Source organism: Ascaphus truei, chromosome 2, assembly GCF_040206685.1.
Source record: "Ascaphus truei isolate aAscTru1 chromosome 2, aAscTru1.hap1, whole genome shotgun sequence".
Classification (NCBI taxonomy): Eukaryota; Metazoa; Chordata; class Amphibia; order Anura; family Ascaphidae; genus Ascaphus; species Ascaphus truei.
In genome coordinates this window covers 52,511,922-52,539,314 of record NC_134484.1, presented here as the reverse complement: position 1 = coordinate 52,539,314, position 27,393 = coordinate 52,511,922, and the positions used below count along the sequence as shown (strand labels likewise).

The following is a 27,393-nucleotide window of genomic DNA, read 5'->3' as shown; positions in this document are numbered from 1 at the left end:
CTCATGTATTAGCTGCATCAAAAATGTCCTGTAAACCAAGGCTGTTGAAAAATAAACCTCAGCAGCATGAAAGCACTAGATCTATGACACAATAGGATAAATCCAACAGATAAGTATATCCCAGTATGTGATACAACGTTACCAGCCCCAGATAGACACTGCATGTGTCTCACGATCCAACACCCTCAGAGACCCCAGCGTGATGACATCATCAACCCTAGGATTTTGAACCAGGATCACCCAGCTTCAAACTCATTGTCGTCGTTTTAAAACGCACTGGCCCAGATACATCAAGCAATGGCAAGGAAAACGGGAGTTGTTATCTCTAAAAATTAGACCACATTTTGGTTAACTTGCATACAAGTTAACCAAACACTTAGTTATTTTTGGAGATAACTAGAGATGGGCAAATTTTGGGATGCGGGTTTGGATCCGCAGCGAATCGGACAATTCCTTTGGTCCACAGATTTTAGCGGATCAATCTCAAAAAGGGCGATTCACGTTTTGCTTATTTTTTATTATTACCAATACACTCTGCAGATTCCGCAAACCCATGGACGGATTTGTAGAATCCATTCCATGAATTCAGCAATCCGGTGGAGGATTGTTAAGAATCTGTCAACAGATTGCTGAATCCGTGGTTTGGATTCTACAAATACGTCCATGGGATGTATCCAATGGTGGATGTTGATGAATCTGCGCGGATTGAAACCGACCAACTCCGTTTTCAGATAACAACTCCAGTTTTCCTTATCACTGCTTGATGCATCTGAGCCACTGTCTTACTCACTGAGCAACTCTCTCAGCCCTTTCTCTAAATATGCTTATACTTGTCCTCAAATAGTTAGATTTGTGCGACATGCAAACATAATTTGTCATTGTCAGAGATTTACAAAAGAAAATGAGACCACACAAACATTCCAAATAAAGCTCATGATTATCCATAAAAGAAAAAAAATGGAACTCTTTTATAATAGAAACTGAAACAGGATTTATGGGCTCATTTATTTTTGTCAAATGGTATTTTTTTTCTGTCAAAAAATAAAACTAGTTTGTCAATTAATCCATTAGGTTTTAAACAATGAACATTTTTAATTGAACAGCTGTATTCATCTAAACAATAAATTGCATGCCCTTTATTACAATATAACCAGTTTTCGTCTTAATAAAATTACACATTTTCAAACATTTTGATTTATTACTAGGATAAAACTTTAATTAACAACTGCAGTACTGGATAACAGTGTACCTAATGGATCAAATTGTTTCATTTCGGCACACACAGTTATGCAAATGTTCAAATGTTTTATTAGTTTAGGGGGTCTTACCATTAAAAAAATAATATATATATATTTATATACTGTATATTCTTTTTGTGTTCTCCGGTAGAGGTCTAGTCTCTGCATATATTCTGGGGTTTTTTCCTCGTTGTTTCTCTCTTTCTTTTTAGATACATTTTAATATGTATATTGGATTAATGTATGCATACATATATATGTGGTTTCTTTGCATTATCAAAAATGGAGGCCAAGGGGGACCTATCCTTAATTTGTTTAACAGAACATATTGGTTTAATTTATTTATTATTTATTATTTTAATTTTCATGTATTTAATTGGTTTCTTTTCATTTTAGGTTTAATTTCTTTCTAATTATAACATGTCCATTATTCATGTATTAATTGTTTTGACAATAAGACATGTATAAATATATTCATTATTATGATTTTTATTTTTATATTTTAAATATCAAGTCCGTTCTCCTCAAGCTAATATATACATATATATTTTGTAATATCATCTATTGGTTTTCACTGTTTACTCAGTTGATTTCAGGTATTTACACATATACAGTATCATGGTCTATAATTTTGGAGACCAAAGAATCTATGATAGTTAACCATGTCATGTATTATACACACAGTATACGTTTTATTTAAGTATAATTGTGTATTTTTTTGCTTTTTATATATTATTTATTGATGTTCATAGATATATGTGGTTTTGTACTATTTTTATTAAGTTCATTGTCTGCACATGACCTTCAATATAGCTAATTGGACTCGTGGGTATATATATGTGGTTAGTACACCCAGAGTCCATCTCCTGATGAAATCAGTTTAGCTGATGAAACGTGTAGGGCTAGGTGTGCTGTGGATCCCCTAGCGTCGCTTCAAGACCTGCTCGGTATCCTTATCCAACGTGTGACGTCATCCGCTTGTATCGCCACATTGAGTGTCCCTGGTGGGAACCTAAATCATCTGGAGGTGTGTTCCCGGGGAAGGAAATCTGTGGAGAGCCTGATGTCGTGAGTTCCTGCGGGCGGTGATTCACGAGGGCCAAATCAGATGTAGTGGAGTCACGGAGCAGTGTAGCAGAGCTGCGGCGTTTCTTGATCCTTTGGAGCATGAGTATTATCTCATAACATGCTTTTTTACTTCTTATGTTTGTGAGTTCATTTTATTAGCCTTTTTGGGAATTAAATACCTTTTTATACAGTAATGCACTAGGATTGGGTGCTTTTTTCTTCTATTTTATATATATATATATATATATATATATATATATATATATATATATATATATATATGTAGAGGTATCAGTACCGTGTTAGCCAAGCTTCAATAATCAAAAAATAAATAGATGATTCCGTTCTGTGGCTAACGATATTTGTGCGAGCTTTCGAGATACACTGATCTATATATATATATATATATATATATATATATATATATATACGAACACAAAAAGAAAAAGAGGGTTTGTTGAAAGCACACGAAAAATATGTGAAAGTACAAAATGGATTTTATTAGCAATATAAAACACAAAAATAATTTTAAAATATACCTAAACACATACTAAATGAACACTGCTGAACCAAAGAATACACAATAAAAATGTAGAGACCCAAAATATGTAACATGCTAAATACATAGGTATGATAATGCAAAACCAGGGGAAAATAATTTCCCCTGGAAATGCAATGGAGATCGGCCGATCAGCAACACATGATAATACAAATGACTGAAAAAAAACAATATCTACACAAACCCAAGTAAACACAGAAAAAAGAGCAACAATAAAAATATAATAATTGAATACCCTAAATAGATGCTGTGTTATATATATATATATATATATACTTTGAAGTCTGGTGTTTTGTCAAATGTTTTTTACTTGGTTCTTTATTTTATTAAGATCTGTGTTTTTGCATTTTATTTCTCTTCTCTGTTGTTTTTCCCCATTTAATTATTTTTGTAATTCTTATAAACCTTTGCTATGATTTTACATGCTCTGTTTTATATGAGTAGCTCTATCATCACTATACCTTTTTAAATGACATTTGAAATTGTTATCCACCATTCCTTTACCAAGCGATAAAGTACCGTAGAATGCATTGGTGTGTGGTGGCACCCAGGAGACTCCATAGTAAATAAAGAATTTACAGATGTAACCACCTTTGTTGCACCCATAAACGTGTCACTTTGTGTCAAAGTTGACGCATGATTTAATGCAAGCTTTGCAAATAATGGGAAAAGCCAAAATCCCTAAATAAATAATATATGTGAAATTAGGACACCAGTTTTTAGGAAAATGCAAAAATGTATTGATTCACAGTTAATTAAGCCTCAGTTACAAAAGTAACATTAGAAAATATACATTTTTACCCCGCACAAATATATGTATTCAAAAAACGTACATAGGTAGACACTTCCACTCAGAGAGACACTACGTTTCAAGCATCCACCCTGTGTCAAGAGTCTAATTTACTGAGATTCACTGTGCCTCATGTCCCTAATTTAGTGTCCGCAATTACCGGAAGGGATGTCCGATGTACTAGTGTCACAAGCGTTAATACAAGATTTGACATGGCGTCAATGAAACCGATGTTCACAAAATGATACACTTCTGGATGCAATTTAATACTTGGGTTTTTTTTTTTTAAACACCAGCGCTTTAAGAGGTGCAATAATGTTGACTACATCTGTAATTCCTGTGCAATGCCGGGAGACGCCAGGCATAGAAACAGAGTTGGGGGTCAGGTGTCCAAGGGACCAGCAATATACACAGCAGGAGAAAGAACTCTTGTGTGAATGTATATACATCACACATCTTCCTTTCTGAGTGCTATTTGACACTTTTTTCTGTTAACATTATACAGCAAATATTTACACCATGAAAGACTGTCTTAGCACTTCTGTCTTCTAGATATTGGTCTATTTATCAAACTGTAACAATTAACACACAGCAGTGTACGTTTTACGTTTTTCAACTTGCATCTGCATTACACATGTAGCCAGGTCCCCTGTCGGTGCGGGCACGAGCATAGCGCGCCTCTCCATTGATGCGGCTGGGTTGCCAGGGACGCGAGCGGGGCGGTTGCCGGGGACGCGAGCGGGCCGGTTGCCGGGGACGCGAGTGGGCCGGTTGCCGGGGCCGCGAGCGGGCCATTGCTAGGGCCGCGGTCGTGTCATATGGGTCCCGGTGGCTCGCGGAGCAGGGCACTGCCAGGGATAGCACTGTTGCGCATGCGCAGGAGCTCTGACAGCGCGGGAGGACACTGAGAGGTCGCGCCTGTGCAGGAAGGGGCAGTCCACCCCCAGGGTGCACAGGGGCAGAGACACGTGACCCCAGGGAGCCAATAGGGCTGCAGCATCTCCCTGCAAGGAGATTGATACATTTCGCTGGCAGAGAGCACGTTGGCAGTTGGTGACCGGAGCAGCTACGGGAAGGAGGTAGGGTGCAGGAGTCAGTGACTCCCTGCACTAGGCCAGCAATTCCCCTAGGCCCCAGATAGCCCTTAGTCACCCTAGAGGAGTGTTGTAGGGACAGGCCCTAGGTTAGGGACTCTGCCCCATTAGCTATTTGTTATAGAGTGCAACGAACATTGTGCGTCTAGCTGGGAGAGAGAGCTGGGTTATTATCAGAGAGAGATCGCCTCTGATGGATCATCCTGCGGTGGATCACGGATATCGTGCGGGAGTTAGCCTTGATCCTTTGTGAAGTTCGCTGCAGGTCCGCGCACTAGAGTGCTCGGCAGGTAACCCATAACCTCACGTGCACCAACAAGGCCTATCACCAGACATAGTGGCTGCGCAGTCACACACACACACTTGTATATGACTTGGGAGAGCGAGATATTGGGTTGGGGTTACTGGACACGGGGTGGGATCATTCTGTGGAAGTGTTAGCGTCCGCCGTGGCGCATAAAGTTTTAGCATCTGCCGTGGCGCGTAAAGTGTTAGCGTCCGCCGTGGTGCATAAATTGTTGGCGTCCGCCGTGGCGCAAGATAGCATTAGCATTGTGTGAGACGCAGTGGTTAGTTTCTTCTCTAGAGAGGGACACCTGTTATATTCAGTGTGATGATATATGTGTTTCTTATGCTCCAAAGTAAAAGGTATTTGGTTATCTCACATACGTGTATATGGTTATTGTATGATGTCCTGCGAGGAACAATTCCTGCTCTGCTAGGAACCATCACAGGTGGAGGCGCTGCACCGAGTAAGTGGTTACTCATAGTATCATAAAGGCCCCAGGTTTCCCATTGGCGGAAGCTCAGCCCTCCTGTGAGCCAACAGGTTAAGCACCACACGCAGGTAACACTGTATGTTCTCCGCACCCACACTATATTCTGCGATTGGGTGGGGGAATACCCGTTACATTTTGGAGGCGCTGCTGAGATTCAGACCTGGGGTGCCCTGTCCATTTTTTTTCTCTCCTAAAATGTCACCCCCATTACCGTACCTGTCGCACTCAGAAGTGTATGAATGGGCCATGGAGCTGGAAGTGCCGCCGCCCCACACGCTTGCGGTGTGCCGCGTCCCGGTAGATACTCCGTCATTGGCTATACGAGTGGCCTTGCGGCAAAACCCTAATCTCCGGGGTTCTGCCACCATAGCCGTGTTAGGTCAACGTTTGGAGGACAAGGAGTATTGCTCCGTGTTAGTGAGTATCGGACAAGATATAAATGAAGGCCAGGGTCCGTCCAGCTTGTGGTTCGAGGACTCGGCCGGTATAGGCTGTATGGTGGTGTACCCGGAACGGCCCATAAAACCCGAACCCCTCAGCCCTCGCACGAACTTGGAAGAGATTGCTATGCCTACATCGCCTTCCCCCCCTGAGAGTTATTGCGAGTCTAATTTAGGTGCACCCACCGATGGCAGTCCACCGCTAGGTATTGCCCAGCCATCTGCTACCCTGGGAAAGGAATTCCAAATGCTAGTTCAGACTATCGCCGAGCTGGGAGCAACCAAAATCGAGGCGTCGATCCAACAGCAGTATTGCAAACTAAAAATCTTTTCAGGAACTAAGCCGACCCCCGCCGGCGAAGAAGCGTTTGACGTGTGGAAGGAATACACCTCCCAGGTTGTAGAAGAGTGGACGTGCCCTGAGTTGGCAAAACGACAACGTATAATGGAGTGCCTGCGACCGCCGCTTCTACCACGATACGGCTGGCTAAAGATCAACATGCGGATGTCACTGCACAGCAAATGTTAGAGACTCTTGAGCGGGCTTATGGGCGAACTGAGGACGTAGGACAATTGATGACGCGGTACTTCAATCTTCGTCAGAAACTCGGAGAGGAGCTATCTGATTACCTTCAGCGAATTAGAGCAATCATATGGGAGATACGGAAAAGGGACCAGATTAAGGCCACCGAGGTGAATGTGTATTGCTGGGAGCAATTTCTGAGAGGATCGCTACCCGACCATTCTATCGTCATCATGATTAAGTGTTCCCGGATGCAAGGTGAGCCCCCTTCCTGGGAGGAGCTAATGGATGAGATAAAGAAACATGTAGCCTACTCCCGGTTGCATACTCCCACCAAGGTTAAGGAGCCTTCCACCAGTGACCCTGCTAAAGCCGCTGGGGCCAAGGCCAAGAACACCCCGACCCAGGACGAGGAGGTCGCCACTAAGGTCTCGGGCCCCAAAGCTAGACCCGCCCGTAAATCATCTTCCCCATACCGGGGCCGCTCTGAACAAAGAGATCTCCTTTGCTATACCTGCGGTAAGAAGGGCCACTTCTTCCGTGATTGTCCATAAAGGGAGGACCTCATGGAGTACAAAAATCCCGACCGAAGAAACCCAGCCCGGTCGATGGTATGCCGAGTACACACTGTCGGGTCTGACGTGGAGACCCCTCCGGGAACTACTGATGCCCCTGCGGAGGCCGACGCAGGGGATCATGCCTCCAACCGGGAAGCTTACAGCCAAGTAGGCCCTGCAGCTAACATACCGGTGTTACTAGAAGGGATCTATGCATCGGCTCTACTGGACACGGGGTCACAAGTGACCATCATATACAGCCCGTTCTATGAACAGCACCTCCGACACTGCCCCCTGAGAGCGGCCGATCATGTGACTGTACGGGGGCTAAGTAATGAAGACTACCCCATCGATGGGATTGTAAGGGTTCAAATGGAAATACTCCAGCTGAACACCAGCAAGAGACACCCCATGCATGTAGCGGCCCTGGTATGCCCGGAGCCCCAAGACCAGTGCAAGTACCCGATCATCTTGGGCACCAACGCTGATATAGTAAAGGCGGTGATCCGAGCGTACCTGAAAGAGACTAACGAGTTGCCGCTAGCCACCGCTCTCCTAGATCCGGTCCTACGAGAGGAGTGCAAACGGGTATATGGCCTGGAGCGACACAGGGAGCTCTACAATCGTCAACGCGGGCTGACGACCATATTACCAGGGGGAGTGCAAAGAATGGCCGTCTGGTGTTGTTATCCCGAATGAGATGGGAGCGATCAGGTCTTCTCTCTGGAGCGTACGCCTGAAGAAGAAGAGGTTCGGAGAGGGTATAGGGTACTACCCGATGTGAGGGAGTGGACGACTAAGATTCCTCTACGAACCCATGTGTATGTGCAGAATCTCTCCCCCTTCCCGATGGAATTTGATGCCGACCAGAAGTTGGGTTGCATATATCTGGTCAGCCCTGTAGAGAACACGCCTCAGGTGAAGGCGGCGGCCGTGGATGAGCGGTTAGTCGAACTGGACTTCAACTTCGGTGAGTCGACGCTGTCCACCCAGTGGAAGGAACGGCTGGCAACCCAGTTGAATCAAAGACGACAGGTATTCTCCACGAGTGAGATGGATGTGGGGTGCAGTCGCAGCGCCCAACATACCATTTGACTGAGTGATGCTACCCCGTTTCGAGAACGCTCTCGTCGCATTGCCCCACGGGATGTGGACGATGTGAGGAACGTCATTCACGATATGGAAAATGCCGGGATTTTGACGGAGTCTCGGGGGCCCTACGCGTCACCCATAGTGGTGGTGCGTAAAAAGAACGGATCCGTACGACTGTGTGTCGACTATCGAACTCTGTACCATCGTACGATACACGATCAGTAAAACCTCCCTCGCATTGAAGAGATCCTGAATGCGCTGAATGGAAGTCAATGGTTCAGCGTGCTCGACCTCCGATCCGGGTACTATCAGGTACCTATAAATGCGGAAGATCAGGAGAAAACAGCTTTCGTCTGCCCCTTGGGATTCTACCAATTTACACGAATGCCCCATGGTATATGTGGGGCGCCGGCTACCTTCCAACGACTGATGGAGAAGACTATCGGGGACATGAGCCCGCGGGAGTGTCTTGTATACCTGGATGACATCATTGTCTTCGGACGATCTCTAGAAAAGCACGAAGAGCGGTTACTTAAAGTGATAGACCGTCTGGGGAACGAAGGGTTGAAATTGTCCCTAGACAAGTGCCGGTTTTGCCATACCTCAGTGACCTACGTGGGACACATCATGTCCGTCCCAAGGGATCTCCACCGACCCCGCCAAGGTAGAAGCAGTCGTGAACTGGCCTCGTCCCGAGAATGTCACGGAGCTGCGATCCTTCCTGGGATTCTGTGGGTACAACCGTCGGTTCGTGAAAGGGTACTCTAGTAGGGCGATACCCCTGAACACTCTGTTGAAGATATACCCAGAGGAAACCGGGAGGAAGGCTGTATCTGCTCGCCAACCGTTTGGTGATAAATGGATGTCTGAGTGTGAACAGGCCTTCTTGAAATTGAAGAAATGTCTGACTGAAGCGCCGGTGCTTGCGTATGCTGATCCCGAACAACCATACGTTCTGCATGTGGATGCCAGTCTCAATAGTCTGGGCGCCGTCCTGCACCAGAAGCACCCCGAGGGTCTTCTGCCTGTGGCCTACATCAGCCTCAGCTTGATGCCCAGTGAACAGAGATACCCCGTCCACAAGTTGGAGTTCCTGGCTCTCAAGTGGGCTATCACCGAGAAGCTCCACGATTACCTGTACGGTTTTACCTTCGAGGTAAGGACGGATAACAATCCCCTCACATACGTCAATACCTCGGCCAAATTGGATGCCGCCAGACACCGCTGGCTGGCCGCCCTAAGCAACTACAGGTTCTCCATGAAGTATAAGCCGGGACCTTTGAATATAGGGGCTGACGCTCTATCCCGACGACCTGGGTTAAGTGCTATTCCAGATAATGAGGAATGGGAGGAACTCCCAGGACCCGGAGTGCGAGCTATGTGTAGCATTGCCACCATCGTCAACGACCAAGTGGCCTTTTCAGAATTAAGAGTGGCCGATTCATTGGGATGCAGGTCGCAGGCTGTCCCCACCGCCTAATGCGACCCAAAAGGGATGAACATCACGCATGACAAGGTGTTACGGTGGAAGGATCTGGTAGACTACCAAATACAAGATCCTGTCGTTAGTATCATCAGGCGAGCCGTCGAAAAGAAGAACCCAGCCCTTCTGAAATGCGCGCCCAATGACTTGGTGGCCCTGCTCATGCGGGAATGGGACAAATTCGAAATAGACAATTGCTTACTCTATCGGGTGGTGCAATACCACAACCACCCGGATAGGCGACAACTAGTCCTCCCTAAGAACTTACAATACCTGGTGTTGAAGTCCCTACATGATGATCATGGACATCTTGGTATAGACAAGACCTTTGGGTTGGTCAGAGATCATTTTTTCTGGCCGAAGATGCGAGAGGCCATTGAGCGTCACTGTCGCCGATGTACGAGGTGTATACAGCGCAAGACCCTGCCTACCCGAGCAGCCCCCATGGGCCATCTAAAAAGTTCTGGCCCCATGGATCTTGTGTGTATGGACTTTCTGTGCATTGAACCTGATAGCCGAGGAATATGCAACGTGCTGGTCATCACGGACCACTACACCCGATATGCCCAGGCTTTCCCAACGAAAGATCAGAAAGCCATCACAGTTGCAAAAATATTATGGGAGAAGTATTTTGTGCACTATGGTCTCCCCAACCGCCTTTACTCCGACCAAGGGCGGGACTTTGAAAGCACCTTGATCAGAGAACTACTCATACATCACCAAGTCGCGAACGACCCCGTATCACCCCGAAGAAGATGCACTGCCCGAGCGCTTTAATCGAACCTTACTGGACATGCTCGGAACACTACAGAGTGCTCAGAAAACTGAATGGAGTCGACACGTGGAGGCCCTGTGCATGCGTACAATTGCACCAGGCACAAGTCAACGGGATTCTCCCCATACTTCCTCATGTTTGGGCGAGAGGCGAGACTACCAGTTGACGTACGTCTTAGAGTTTCGACGGATGGGATACATAATGCTACCCATTTTAAATACATGCAAAGACTTAAAGACAGTTTACAGCAGGCCTATCAACAAGCTGAGAAGGCTACAGCTAAGTTGAACGCTGGCAATAAAAGACGATACAATCATAAGGTCAAATATCGGGAACTTCGTCCTGGGGAGGCTGTGTTGCTTAGAAATCTGGGAAGAGGCTGTGCCTCAGGACTGTGTTTATTACTCCCCTGAGGGAGTTGCAGAAGAACAGCTTCGCCGGAGTCAAAGAGTAAGGTACCCCCCAAATCGGGGCATCCCATTATGAGGCTCAGCAGTGGGCTCGCGAGCGGGCCGGTTGCCGGGGACGCGAGCGAGCCATTGCTAGGGCCGCGGTCGCGTCATATGGGTCCCGGCAGCTTGCGGAGCAGGGCACTGCCAGGGATAGCACTGTTGCGCATGCGCAGGAGCTCTGACAGCGCGGGAGGACACTGAGAGGTCGCGCCTGCTCAGGAAGAGGCAGTCCACCCCCAGGGTGCACAGGGGCAGAGACACGTGACCCCAGGGAGCCAATAGGGCTGCAGCATCTCCCTGCAAGGAGATTGATATATTTCGCAGGCAGAGAGCACGTTGGCAGTTGGTGACCGGAGCAGCTAGGGGAAGGAGGTAGGGTGCAGGAGTCAGTGACTCCCTGCACTAGGCCAGCAAATCCCCTAGGCCCCAGATAGCCCTGAGTCACCCTAGTGGAGTGTTGTAGGGACAGGCCCTAGGTTAGAGACTCTGCCCCATTAGCTATTTGTTATAGAGTGCAACGAACATTGTGTGTCTTGCTGGGAGAGAGAGCTGGGTTATTATCAGAGAGAGATCGCCTCTGATGGATCATCCTGCGGTGGATCACGGATATCGTGCGGGAGTTCGCCTTGATCCTTTGTGAAGTTCGCTGCAGGTCTGAGCTCTGGAGTGCTCGGCAGGTAACCCATAACCTCACGTGCACCAACAAGGCCTATCACCAGACATAGTGGCTGCGCAGTCACACACACACACTTGTATATGACTTGGGAGTGCGAGACATTGGGTTGGGGTTACTGGACATGGGGTGGGATCATTCTGTAGAGAAGTGTTAGCGTCCGCCGTGGCGCATAAAGTGTTAGCGTCCGCCGTGGCGCGTAAAGTGTTAGCGTCCGCCGTGGCGCATAAATTTTTGGCGGCCGCCGTGGCGCAAGATAGCATTAGCATTGTGTGAGACGCAGTGGTTAATGTCTTCTCTAGAGAGGGACACTGTTATATTCAGTGTGATGATATATATGTTTCTTATGCTCCAAAGTAAAAGGTATTTGGTTATCTCACTTATGTGTATATGGTTATTGTATGATGTCCTGCGAGGAACAATTCCTGCTCTGCTAGGAACCATCGCAGGTGGAGGCGCTGCACCGAGTAAGTGGTTACTCATAGTATCATAAAGGCCCCAGGTTTCCCATTGGCGGAAGCTCAGCCCTCCTGTGAGCCAACAGGTTAAGCACCACACGCAGGTAACACTGTATGTTCTCCGAACCCACACTATAATCTGCGATTGGGTGGGGGAATACCCGTTACACACATAACATCTGTGATTAGGACAAAATTGGGGGAGTGGTATATGTAAATCTTCTGTCTTTATGCTTAGACCCCAAAAGGCATGAGACACCTACAAATACTGAGAGAATAAAAGTTACACAGAGAAATAACACATTTATAGAAATATGGAACACATATACATTGATACAACATTCTTCTAAAGTATTCATCAACATGATTAACACATTTGAAAGAAGTAGAAGGATTACCACCTATAACACATTCCCAAGTGAGCTAGCCCTGGTCACTTATTAACTTGCATTCACTCACATAGCCAATAACAAAAATAATGACTATCTCCTCACTTTATTAAATAGATCCATAAAACAGTCAGTGAGAGTACTGTAAGGGGATATATAATGGATTTTTATTAAATAAAAATATCAGACATTTAAAAAGCAGCTGATGTCTGCTTAGCAACTTTAGAGTAAAATTCAGTAATATGTATTAAATTCTCTAATGTTAACAAATGCATGGCTTTGTGTTCTAAAGCTAATTTTGTGGTTGTGCACATCAATGTAGTACAATTTGACTACACTGATTTACTGTCAGCAAACACGCTGTCTTTAAAGGTCATAACAAGTTAAGATCAGGATGACCTTGATGTGATTGATGTTTTCCTACTGCACTAAGTGATCCATGATTAATCCACCTTAATTTATGTTTTATTAATAATGTATTTTTTTCTACTGCTGATGCAGATTTGTTTTTATTGAGTTACTTAACTCCTCCTGCTGTGATGCTCATACTTTTAACAGTAATTATATGCATCTGGTTACAGTACATTTCCTTTTAGTTTTCTGTTTGAAAATGTACATTTTAAAATATAATACATTTGTATAATAAGAATTATTTCTATGATATGTTTTGTGTACTCTCTTAAACAAATGTCAATCTTTAGAACAAATTCACTTTTTTTATTTTGCCAAATGAAAGATACAGGCAAACTGCTGCAGACTTTCAAGATAATAGCACCGCACAGCAGGTTGAGCTCGTGACTGTTTATTGATTATCACAAATTACTTTAAAGTCAAAGGTTTATCAAGATCAATGGTTGAAGTAGTTGGATTCAAAGCAGAATATACTGGATCTTTGGCTAAATTGCTTTATATCTTCTAGTGAATTTGATACATTTAGCTTTATCTAATTACTGTGCATTAAATATTTAAAAGCAAAATGCTTCAATTATATTTTATCTGTGGGAATGATAACATAGATTTCTGTGCCCTTGGTGTACTGTTCCTGACATGAATATTGGTGGCTTCTGCGATATTAGCTCTGAAAATCAAGTAATTAAATAGTTTCTGAGGCTGATGCATTGATGTAATATAAACTTTTTTACTTCACTGATTTTATTAGGCATTAAGACTCCTGAATAGAATTACTGACTATTAATGACTTGATATACTAATTGGCAGATACTACTACAGGGTTTCCAGTGTTGAATGTTGAAAGTCAATAAGTAAACGTGCATCAGAAAGAGGTGTTAATCTAGTGAAATGTAGCCAGGTATCCCTTGGGTTTCTAATGCCCCTACCTAAAACGTAAGCACTGGTACTAGCGCAGGCAGAGTTAGGGTTAAATCCATGTTCCTTGCTGCTGCTTTAATCAACTCCCTTGAGTAACAGGGGGTGGGCCTAAGGCCTGGGTACTGTCCTATCAGAGGCTCAGACCTAGGACCCTCCCTGGGTACAAAAGGTTCTGCAGCCCTAAATTTAGAGCAGAGTTGGAAGTGTGGAGACAGGGCTCTGGTTCACCTTCCTTCCCCTCCCTCAGGGGATAGGATAGATACCCTATACTCTACCAGGGAGGATGGGAGTCAAGGATAGACCCTTGGGGCCTCATCCCCAAGGATGAGTCCTGCGAGCTAGGCTCTGATCCAGACAGATACATGCAAGCTGCGAGGGATAGGAGCAAGTACTGCCTATGATTGTACCTCTCTTGCATGGGAGATGAGATGACAATCTGCTGCAATAAAAAGTCAGTTATACCATTGCTACTGTGTGTTCTATGAAGGAAGAATTGCCTGTGGGAGGTTACCCCTGTTTCTAATAGGGTCCCTACAGGATGAGATGCTGCATCGAGAAGAGAAGGTACTAAACACCAAAAGCCTGTCTTGATAATACCCACTACCACCGGTGGATGCTCAGAGTTTCCTGTGAGCCAGACAGGTAGCACAAACAACTGGTAACCACAGGAAATCTCTCTTAGGGTGGGGGAAGACGGGTTACAGAAAGATGGAATCACATGTGATGTAGTATAGCTAATGGATAGAAAGTATCAACATTTGATCAGAAAATTCTTCAGTGTTTAAAAAAAATTCAATTAGTGTTTGACTATTCGACCTCAAAGTTGGGACGGTGAAATTAAATCTAAAACCACCTGCCATATATTCACTTTTCCCTCCCCTTCTGAGAATGCCATAAGATTAAATTGGTGAATGTTATAAAAGATGTGTGGTGTGTGCGAGTGCAAGAACACATCAGATGGTTCATACATTCACCAGTTGAATGTTTGTGTGTGAAGCCCCTCCCACATTCTCATTCTGTGGTCAGAATGGGAGAGGGAACAGGATCTGTCTGTGGCTGGGCTGGCTGGGTTAGTGTGGGTAGCTAGGCAGGCAGGGGCTTTAGCTAGTAAGGAGTAGGGACACAGTTGAAGCAGGGACAGCAGGGAACAGAGAGGGGTTTATTTTATGGAGAGTAGTGGCAGGGGCAGGAGCGGCACTGCTGCTGGCACTGGAAATAGCTGTGTGTTAGAAGAAGATGGTAGTACTGAGAATTTGGAGTATATTGACTATTTGTTGGAATGTCATGATTATCACTATCTGTGTGCATGTGCATGTGCAAGGGGTTAATAACTTGCTATTCAGCACACTCATGTACGTCCATGCAGGGCACTAAAAATGAGCAATAACTCCCCAAAAACCATCACGCTATACCTCAAGTATGCTTACGCCACCATGAATAATTTATGGTGTTACTCTAAGGAGTCCTTGGTACCGTTTACTAGCAAAAAGATGCAATTAACACAAAAACTCAAAGAGGGATAATGTGTCTGAAAAAGTGGTTAATCTCTTCAAATAGGGACTAGATTTAAATCGAGCCCAAAGGCAGAATTTATTACAATTTTGATTTAATATAACAAAAATTGTACAGTGCTTCTTGCAGAAAAGGAATGTTACAAAAATATAATCATAAAACCGGAAAAAAAACAGACCCTATACGTTATCAACTAACAATATGGATTCTTTTCTAAGAGGTCTTGAAATTGAAGGTATGAGAACTCATGTTATTGATATAACAGCCCCCTGAGATTAATTCTTGTAATAAGATTTGGCGGTTAAAAAAAGTGACAAAAGGACTTCCGGTGACGTCAGGGAACATGGTTGGATAGTTGAGGAGCTCCCGTCACCCTCAAGAATAACTTGTCTGAACGAGCGATCCAAACCACGCAAAAACTCACTAAAAACGAACAGATAGCACAGTAAACGAAGAAGAAGATGCCGGCCCAACCAAAAGGGAACCAAGGCCCGGGAGTCACAAAGTATTTCAATCCTGCGCATCGCCCCATTGAACAATGCGGTGACTCCCAAGATGGAGCCGAAGAAGCAGCCCACGCGGCCCACACGGATGCAGCCTCCGAATCAGGCAAAAAGAGGGGGAAGGGGAACACAAAATGAATGAGTCCCCTAAAGAATTCACTAACTGCACACCTACATATAATAAAATCTAACTTTTAATAAATTTACTTAAAACATGTATTACCAAACGTAATGTACTGTATGTCTTTAAAAAATGAATTAAATCAATATTTTGTCCCTGAAGAAGCTCCTTTGCTGGAGGGAAACGCGCGTTGGACGCGCAGTTGTGTCAGTCTCCTACCTGGAGCTGTTTTAATGTAGTGTCTTAGTCTCCTGGCTCTATTTATGCAGACGGCATTAGCCTGATAAATACAACAACAGACAGTGAGTCTGCCTGCTATATACAACACATGATATATATACAATCTGAGCCTTATGCTGGGTAACTCTATGTCAATGGCACTGTGAGTTCCAGCCTAACTATACTGAGGTATTGTGGATTGATTGTGTCTGTGTCAGCGTCACTTCTCAAGCATATGCACTTAACACAACCATAGGTGTTCGCTGCTATATATATTATTGCAGGATTGCTGAGTCTTTGACCAGTTATAGGCTCACTGAGTAGGACACGGTTACCTACAGTCTGCATCTATACTCCAGAGGGGTTAACACCCTGACTTTAAGCATCCACTGTCCTGTCAAACCCAGGAATATTGCATTTGGGTTTGTACAATCATACATCTATTTGACAGAGTTGCACGCTATTGCATATTTAATTAATTTTTTAAAGACATACAGTACATTACGTTTGGTAATACATGTTTTAAGTAAATTTATTAAAAGTTAGATTTTATTATATGTAGGTGTGCAGTTAGTGAATTCTTTAGGGGACTCATTCATTTTGTGTTCCCCTTCCCCCTCTTTTTGCCTGATTCACTTTTCAGTTCACAGTTTGCACCCACATTTACAATTACCATTATTATTATATATCTTTTCACTTTACTCAATTAGTGTGGCCCTGTGATCACTCCCCAACCCTCCCCTTGTTTTCTAAGAGCCTCCGAATCAGACTCATCAGAACTACTAGAAATGGGGCTGAATAAAAGCTACTTTGAAGCCTGTTCCACAGAATGCATAAAGAACTGCGCAAAGAAATCCAGACAGACATGAATACAGCGCTGGAAGGCCTGAGGACAGAGATTCACGGGCTTGCAAAGCGCACTGAAGTGCTTGAGCGCAAAGTCTCCGATGTAATCGGTTCACAACACAATACAGAGGACGAAGTAATAAGACTAGGCCAAGAAGTCGCTGATTTGAGAGACGCCCTGGAGGAGCAAGAGGACAGAGACCGAAGACAAAATTTGAGAATCAGGAACATACCTGAGACGGTCTCTGCTGAGGTTCTTCAAACTTACCTCCCTCCCCCCCTCCCTGAACCTCCGCTCTTACCACCAACCCCACTGCCCAGCAACAAACCAACGCAGCCCTGACCCCTCTTCCCCCTTCACCCATTACCTTTCCCCTCCAGCTCCCCCTCCACCCACCCTCCCTCCCCTTCCATACTCCCCCGTCCCCCCCATCTTCCCCCCCCCCACCCCACCCACACACCCCGCCCAGCGGTCCCACAACCAGTTCCCAACAACGCGAGTTGTGTGGCAAATGTCAAATGATCATGTCAGAAATAGAGAAGACAAGTAGATATTCACAAATGTCTCCCTGAGTAACAAGAAATATGCAAAAGTCATAAGAAATATGCAAATGTTATGTGAAAAATACCAAATGATGTTGTTCCCTTGACAGAGGTCAGAAATAGAGGCGTTTCTAGCAAATGTCAATTCAGCTCATAAGGGGTATTAGCTTAAACAAGCCAGATATGCATCCATCTCCTACTCAGAGGCTCCCCCCCGCCATCCTCCCCCCCTCCTCTCCCCCCTCCACTCCCCCCCTCCCCTCCCTCCTCTCCCCCCCTCCTTCCTCTCCCCCCCGCCCCTCCTCCCCCTCCCCCTCCCCCTAGTAACAAAATATAAGCAACAGCCAAAAGGAAAAATGCAAATGTAATGTGAAAAATGCCAAATGATGTCGTCCCCCTGACAGTTGTCAGAAATAGAGATGAAAAATGGTTTCTAGCTAATGTCAATTCAGTTCACAAGGGTAGCTAGCTGAGACGAGCCAGATATGCAGCCATCCCCTGCTCAGAGGCTCTTCCCCCCCTCCCCCCCCTCCTCCTCCCCCCTCTCCCCCTCTCCCCCCCTCTCCCCACCTCCTCCCCTCCTCCCTCCCCTCTCCCTCCTCCACTCATCAGTCCTATTCGAGGATCGACTACTTTCTAGGTACCAACAACATAGTCCAGGCCTCCTCCCACTCCAATATCAGCCCCATTACCTAGTCGGACCATGCCCCGGTGAAACTCACCCTCTCCCTACCCTTTGTCAAAAACAATCCCAGGACATACTTGAAAACGAGAGGTAACTCTCAATGTATTACTTCCTGGTAAAATATTTTATAAATAAATAAATAAATAAATAAAATCCCTACAAATGGAAGTTGAATGACTCCGTCCTCAACTGCCCAGAGACAGAGACAAATATAAGGAATAAACTCTTATCCTTCTTCCAAATCAACGCAGGTACTGTCTCGGCCCCGGTTATGCTATGGGAGGCACATAAGGCCTCAATTAGAGTAGACCTTATCTCTATCTCGGCCTACAAGAAAAAACAAAAAATCAAATTCCAAACGGAACTAACAGATAAAATCACACAACTAGAGCAGCAACATAAAGCGACAGCATCCAAAAAGATATTAAAGCAGTTAAACCAAACACGAGCAGCCCTTAAACAAACACAATTAGAAGTAGAAAGAGCCCTGAGATGGACAAAACGCATTTTTTTTGATAAAGGAAACAAAGCCGATAAGCTTTTAGCCACAAAATTAAGAGGCATTCGGGTCAAATCACAGATCTCCAAAATCCGCACAAAAACGGGGAGAATCACATTTGTTGAAAAAGAAATAGCACAAGAATTTGCCGACTACTACTCGGATTTGTATAACCTACACCCACCAGGCCAAAGCCAGATCCCCTTGGAGGCGATCTCAAGATACCTTGAGCAGTGTAGCCTCCCCTCCCTCTCGAAGGCTGAATTAGAAAAACTAAATAGAAACATCACCCTGGAAGAACTAACCGGAGCCATAAGCTCCCTCAAGCCAGCAAAAACACCGGGTCCAGACGGATTCTCTAACACCAATTATAAGACATTCATGCTGACTCTGTCCCCTTACCTGCTCGACATGTTCAACTCCTTCTTACAAGGAGAGCCAATCCCCGCTACCATCACTGCAGCCAATTTGGCCATAATCCACAAAGAGGGGAGAGACCCACTCCTCTGTGGGAATTATAGGCCAATATCCCTACTGAAATCAGATCTCAAAATTTACAGCAAGATATTGGCAAACAGGCTCAATCCGATTCTCCCCCGACTCATTAATACAGATCAAGTAGGTTTTGTGTCTGGAAGACAGGCCTCCGACAAAACCCACAAAATAGTGGATATCATCGACCACGTGCATCTCACAGGTACCAAAGCAATGATCCTGAGCCTCGACGCGGAAAAAGCATTCGACAGGATCAAAAAGTCCTTCCTAGATCAAACAATGTTGAAGTTTGGTTTTAACGGTCCTTATTTGGAGGGTGTTAGAGCCATCTACCAAAATCCCACAGCATTTGTAAAAATCTCAGGATGCCTATCAGAACCAATTACAATCAGAAATGGGACCAGACAGGGTTGCCCGCTATCCCCACTACTATTTGCACTAACAATTGAACCCTTGGCAACCAAAATTAGAGAAGAAAAAAGCATTAAGGGGATTTCGATCTCCGAAAAAGAATACAAAGAATACAACATTTCCCTATTCGCGGATGATGTGATCCTGACCCTCGCTGACCCCCACATCTCTCTCCCTAAACTACAAAAGGTACTCCACCAGTTTGGTACAGTGTCTGACTATAAAATAAATATAGACAAGTCAGAAGCTCTTAATATATCCCTCCCAAACACAACGTGGAAGCTACTACAAACCAATTATAAATGTAAGTGGAGCACCACATATATCAAATACCTCGGTATAAGAATCTCGAGCTCCCACAAATCCCTTTATTTAGACAATTATCCCCCACTATTTCACCAGATTAAAAAAGACTTGGAAAAAACTCCAAATATCATGGTTTGGAAGAATAGTCTCGCTTAAAAAGAATATTCTCGCAAGGTTGCTGAACTTGTTTCAAACACTCCCCGTAGTTGTCCCACTAGCAGCCATGAAAAAAATACAGGCCCTAATGTTCCAATTTATCTGGAACGATAAAAGACCGAGGGTCCCCAGATCGGTCTTACTATCACCAAAATCGAGAGGTGGTCTGGGGGTCCCCGATATGGTCAGGTACTATCATTTTCTGATGTCTCCCGCTCAGAACTCCAAATTTCCCCCACCCACCAGATTTGAAAAACTATGCAGTATAGGCAGGTATCAAAGAGGCCTAATCTCGGAGATTTATAGGTGGATAGAGTCAGCATCAGAACCCCCGACCCACTAATATATGCAAAAATGGTCTGCGGACCTAAATATACAAATTGACAATGAGGAGTGGGAGGATATCTGGGAGATGGCGGCAAAAACCTCAATCTGCACAGTAACTAAAGAAAATATCTACAAGATTTTATTCCAGTGGTACCTGACCCCGGCTAGACTGAGCCAGATCTTCCCCGGCACATCCGACTTGTGCTGGAGGGGATGTGGTCAAAAGGGTGACATGGCCCATATTTGGTGGTCGTGTCCGGAGATTCAGAGGTTCTGGGTAAAGATTCAGACGTTGCTCTATGAGACAACGGGGATCCCTTTCCCCTTGGATCCACTGTCCCTGGTGCTGAGTAAACCGTTCGACGACCTACCCCCACCAATGAGTAGACTGGTCTCGGCAATTTTGACGGCGGCCAGGTGCTCAATAGCAGCAGCCTTGAAGCAGGTCAAAGCCCCGGCAAGAAACACGGTCATAAGATGGGTAGACGAGGTAATGTCAATGGAAAAACTAACCGCCATGCTAAACAAAAAAATGCAGCAGTTCTGGAACTCCTGGGACCCATGGATAGGCCCTAGGGCTAGGGACAATGGGACAGTGCGAAAACTGGAATTAGGAGACGACTCCAGAACCCAAAGGCGGGAGGAATGGACGAGCCTCGGGGGAACCCACCCGCAATGTTTGTTTACCCCCCCCCATCCCCACCCTCCCCACACTCCCCCCCCCTCTCTACCCTTACCCTCAAATCTCAAAAAAACTATGCGGGCCAGTATCCACTCAGTACAATCAAAGTTATACAGTTATATGTTGTTGACAAAAATGTACCTATACTTGTAAATGTCAATGCCAATATAAAAAGATTGATACAAAAAATAAAAGTGACAAAAAATCCTCCTACTGTACAGAGTACAGTAAATACAAATATCACTTGTGAGCACGATTGCATAGACTGTGTAACAACAGAGGATGATGAATGATGAGGAGGGTGTCAATGTACGTGGTGTTAAAGTTGATGATATTTGGCAATGTTTAAATATTACTGTTTCTGTATGTTCTCCCTACCTACCAATTAGATTGTAATCTCCTCGGAGCAGGGACTCCTTTTCCTTAATGTTACTTTTATGTCTGAAGCACTTATTCCCATGACCTGTTATTTATATTATCTGTTATTTATTTGATTACCACGTGTATTACTACTGTGATGCGCTATGTACATTAATGGCGCTACTGTATATAAATAAAGACATGCAATACAATAAAATATGTATGCGTTTAACTGCTTCCATTTTTTCTTTTACTTGTTGATGCTTTTTCACAATCTTTTAAAATTATCAACGTATCATCACATTCATCATAGCCACCACCAGTGCAACCACAACCCCTTTCCAAATTAATTTCTAAATCAGTCTCTAACAACATCATCACCCTCATCAGAATCCTCATTCCCAAAAGTGATGTTTGAATAGAGGATTCAGCATCAAGTTCACCCCCTGCTCCTCAGAGTCACAGTGTCCTCTTCTTCATCTGGCTCTCTTTACAGCACTTAAGGGTTTTGTACTATCAATGCCAGAGCTTGTTCGACATTAATCAATGCGAATGAATGTGACAAGAATGATGTGTCTTTTGTAGATGACTCAGTTGCAGCCAGGGTCACAGAAAGCTTTCCCGGGACCCAGGACTAACGTTTCCACCGGGGCTCCACACCCACGTGTCGGTGGCCTTGCGAGAACATCCCCTGATTTTCTCAAACACTTCCTCCCTCTCACACCCTCTTACACTCCCCCATCACCCTTTCCTCCCCCCTCTCTCTTACACTCCCACCACTCCCACCCCCATGTATTTTACTCCCCTCCCCACACTCAATAACCTCCCTCCCCAATATCTGTGCACACACAATGATACAAACACAGTGACACACAGTAACACTCATACACAGTGACACACACACACACATTGACACACACACAGTGACACAAACATACAGTGGCACACACAATGACACACACACAGTGACACACACAAATAGTGACACACATAGTGACACACAAACATACAGTGACACACGCACAGTGACACACACACAATGTGACAAACATACACAAAGTGACACACACACAGTGACCCACACACAGTGACAACCACAGTGACACACACAGTGACACACCGCCACATACACACACACACCCAGTGGCACACACACACCCAGTGACACACTCACACAGTGACACACACACAGTGACACACACAATAAGCCCCCCTCCCCAAACACATACATAAAAATGCAGCCAGGAAAGGGGAGGGCTCGGCTCTGGAGAGAATGGAGGAGGTGGCAGCCAGGAAAGGTGAGGGCCTGGCTTGCCTGAGGAGGGAAGGGAGGGGCGAGGCAGCCAGGAAAGGGGAAGGCCCGGTTCATGAGTGAAGGGAGGGGGTCGGCAGTCAGGAAAGGGGAGGGCCCGGCTCAGTAGAGAAGTGAGGGGGCGGCAGCCAGGAAAAGGGAGGGCCTGGCTTTCCTGAGGAGGGAAGGGATGGGGCGGCAGTCAGGAAAGAGCTTGCCTGCACAGATTGGAAACTGTAGTGTTGCCGACAGGGAGGCCAGGCCCCTTGACTGGGCGGGCCCTGGACAACAATACCGGCTGTCCCCCCCTGTCGACGGCCCTGGTTACAGCAGTAACAGCAGCTGGCACTGACTGTTGTGGTACTGGCTTCTCCCAAGAACTGTAAAAAATAGCTGAAGCGCTCAAATGTAGGTATATTAACCCAAAATAAGCCAAACCACTAAACCAGGGTACTAACAAATGACATAGTACCTAATGTGTAATAGTATGGGGAACCTGCCAATGAGACTGATGGTAAGTGGGCTTGTACCATCTACCACCTGTCTTCAGGAGGATAGTACCCATACTATTACACATTAGGTACTATGTCATTTGTTAGTACCCTGGTTTAGTGGTTTGGCTTATTTTGGGTTAATATACCTGCATTTGAGCGCTTCAGCTATTTTCTACATTGCAATATATACAGGTTGGCGCTGCACATGCATATGTTTTTTGGAGCTTAATTTTTGACATTATAAGGATGGTCCCTATTTTTATATAATTGCTATTTATGCATATTTTTATAGTCACTTTTTGTGGCTTTAGTACCCCCTTTGTTTTCCATTATATCGCTATGGAGGAACCAGGGGATAATATGGATGAATTAGAAGATATTTCAAATACTTACTTCTTCAACAATTGTGATGATACACAAAGAAAAAAAACAAGCTTTACCTGTGTTTGATAACATTGTGGATTTGGATACCACTGACATCTCTGATCTCAAAATCCATTTTCAAAAATTGGAAAGTTTATTGATTCATAAAAACCGCATATGGTGGGACATTATAAGCTTGGAGAACTATGTCAAATGTAAAAGGATCCCAAGAGGATTAAGGGTGAAGAAGGCCCCCTCTTTTGGTTTTCCAGATGTGGATTTTGAAAATAGATGGGTTGCAGCCCTAAATGACTGCTCCTTTTGTTTAATGGAGTTAATAGTGACACAGAAAATGAAGGAGAAAGATCAGCTTGATATTCAAATCACAGAACTGCAAAAAAATCTATACAGTTTTAAAGGTTTAAAGGGCTTTAAGGAATTTGATCTTATTCTCTCCAAAACGGTGAAAAATGTGGAATGTGGTATCATGTCTAAAAAACAAAGTAAATATGATCGGGACAGATATGACTATGAAAAGAACCAGGTTTACCATTGGCAGAGGATAAATTCAATTCAAGATAGATCAAATAAGAAAGAGAAATCATTCATTCAGTTCAAATCTACTCCCAATAAGTCTATTTTAAAGTCTAAGAATGTGGATTATCAGAGTGGCGAATCTGATGTTTCAGATGCAGAAACTGCCTCTACCTCTCATTCTGTATCTTTTGTCAATACATTTGAGAATGATGATCATCGTGGTCGTGGAGCTCCCTCTAGAGGGCAAGGGAGGGGTGGTCGCACCTTTTGGGGTCAACCACCTAGGTCTGAGTCTGGTCAGGACCAATCCCATGATGCTTTTTCTTATCAAAATGTTAACCAACAGAGACAGCAACAACAACAAAAATCTTTCCCTTTATTTCAAAAGGACACAAGAGAATCAGAAGAGGGAAGAGGGGGGGGGAGGAGGAGGGGGCTACAGGTCCGCCTCCAAAAGGAAGAAGTTTTGAATGATGTATCAAATGTCATAAATATTTCAGGAACTGTTCTCTCCCCCATAGAGTTGTCACTACTGGATAAAGGCCTAAAATGTTCACCTTCAATGAACTTTAATTTGTTTGAAACCACTATTGATGTGTATAAGTTTGTTCGGAAATTATCCTTGAAAAAGTTTTTTGACAATTTTATTCCAAATGTTTCTAGGCCGACCGGAGATGGGGATTTGGATGGGGGGCCACCACTCGCTATCGAGAGTGATGTCCCCTCATCTGACTCTGTTCCTCCGGTATCTATTGCTTTACATACATTTAATGACTTTTGCACCCTGCAAGATATGAATGATCTTTTGTCTGAACAGACTGTAGATGATATCAGTATTCCTACATTTTCTGAATGGAATTCTGGCCTAAAAAAGAGCTCTGTCTTCTACCCCACTCATGTTAAGGGTCAATTTCTAACTATGTTTGAAAATTTGGTCATTAGGGACCTACGTCTTCTAGCTCAGGGATTTTCCCTATCATATATAGATCATGACAATTTGAATCAAAATGAACGTTTAGCTCTAAAATCTTTGAAAAATAACTCTGCTTTGGTCATCAAGAGTGCGGACAAGGGGGGCGCGGTGGTGGTGCAGGGTACAGACGGTTACATCAGGGAGGCTTTACGCCAACTGGATGATGGCCGGTCCTATCGTGTACTACCTGCCGATCCCACTCCTCACTTCTTGGAGGTCCTTGCAGAACTGGTTGACTCAGGTGTTATTATGGAAGTTTTATCAAAGGAAGAGGTTAAATATATTATACCATCTCATCCCATTGTTCCTATCTTCCACCATCTCCCAAAAATCCATAAGACATTGGTCGACCCTCCGGGTCATCCTATTGTCTCTAGTATTGGATCTTTGGGAGATGATCTGTCAAGATATGTTAATGGTTTTCTTCAGCCATTTGTTAGAAAGTTGCCTTCATTTATACGGGACTCTGGTGATCTCCTTAATCAGATCAAAAATGTCAAATGGGGAAATCATTACCTGTGGGTTACACTCGATGTTACCTCTCTGTATTCAGTTATACAACATGACCATGGGCTGGCAGCTGTCCGCCAATTTATTGAGATACCAGAAATATCAATTTTTCAATCGGCTTTTATTTTGGACGCTATTCACTTTTTACTCACGCACAATTTTTTCACATTTAATAAGTTTTATTTGCAACTTATTGGCACTGCTATGGGCACACGTTTTGTTCCTTCTTTTGCTAACTTATTTATGGGGTGGTGGGAAGCACTTTTTATTTATTCAAGCACTAACTCATTTCGTCACAATATTGTTTTTTATAAAAGATTTGTGGACGACTTAATTATCATTTGGAGAGGGGATGTCACTACACTTCACGCCTTTGTATCTTATCTTAATGACAATATTTATAATTTAAAATTTACATTAAATTTTCATTTTCACCACATTGAATTTCTGGATCTACAATTTTTTGTGGACATAGACAAAAAAATCCAAACGGACGTTTATAGGAAGTTAAACGCCAGAAATACCTTTCTTAGGGCGGACAGTTGCCATCCATCTCACATCATAAAGGCCAAACCAAGGGGACAGTTCCTCAGACTGAGAAGGAATTGTTCCACATTTAGTGGTTTCCTTTCTCAGTCTGAGGAACTTACGAAGAGATTTTTGGAAAGGGGATACCCTAAATCACATATAGCAATTGCTTTTAATAACGCAGTACAAACAGAGAGGGCATCATTGTTGCCCGCACATTCAATTGGAGATTCTCGCCTTGTTAACAATAATGAGACAATTGTTGTCAAACAGGACACACATGGATTGATAAAATCAAAAAATAAATGTCCTCTTTTTATTTCACAATTTAATAAACAAAGTGGAAAAATTAACTCCATAATCTCAAAACATTGGAATATCTTATCCATGGACCCTGTACTTAAAAAATATGTTGAATCTGGTCCTACTTTTGTATATCGTAGAGCGAGAACCATTGGAACTCATGTCTCACCAAGTGAACTAAAATCTTCTGGGTCTACAGTACCTTTTATCACTAGGGGTTCCTTCAAATGTGGCTCTTGTAGTTTATGTAAACATATGAAGCCGGCTAAAAGTTTTTTACAGTTTGCCTTGCCACTGCCACATGTTGTGAATAGATCAATGAATAAGGAATATAAGATCAACAGTTTTATAAATTGTAAAAGTCAATTTGTGGTTTATCTCATAACATGTGGTTGTGGCAAGAGGTACGTGGGGAGGACGACTAGGGCCCTTAAGATCAGGATGTTAGAGCATTTGAGGCTCATAAGATTGAAAGACACCAATCATCCGGTCTCTAAACATTTCACAGAATGTGGTCAGGGAGGAATTAGTAATTTTTCCTTCCTGGGGATTGAATCAGTTAGTTCTAAATCTAGAGGAGGTGATCACGTCAACCTTCTAGACCGTAGGGAGGCGTATTGGATCTTTACTCTCCAAACACGCTTCCCTATGGGCTTGAATATTGACTGGCAGCTAACACATTTCTTGTAAAAATTTTACAATTGGTCAACTATATTGTAATTTAGGTTTATTAAGATCAGCTGACAATATTTCAGACATTAAATTTTGATCAAATATAACCCTTGAAACTCAAGCATTATTATGAAAATGTTATAAATGAATTTTATAAAGTTCTAGTTAAATCGATTCTTTGATGTATTGTGTTGATAATATTCTATATAATGTATTTTATATATGATAATTGTTGTATTTCCCTGGTTCCTGGGATTTAGGTTCACAATCTGTGTTATGCAGTATGTATGTTTCAATATGTTTTAAAGTTATATCTTTTTGCATATTTTTAACCTTAATTATGTTTATATGTTCTTTT

General features: G+C 43.9%; 1 protein-coding gene across 6 annotated transcripts in view; it reads right to left on the bottom strand.

Annotated features, from left to right (window-relative positions):
- Positions 1–27,393, bottom strand: part of CSMD3 (CUB and Sushi multiple domains 3) — a 1,548,521-nt gene that overhangs the window by 1,267,412 nt on the left and 253,716 nt on the right. The window lies entirely within an intron of this gene.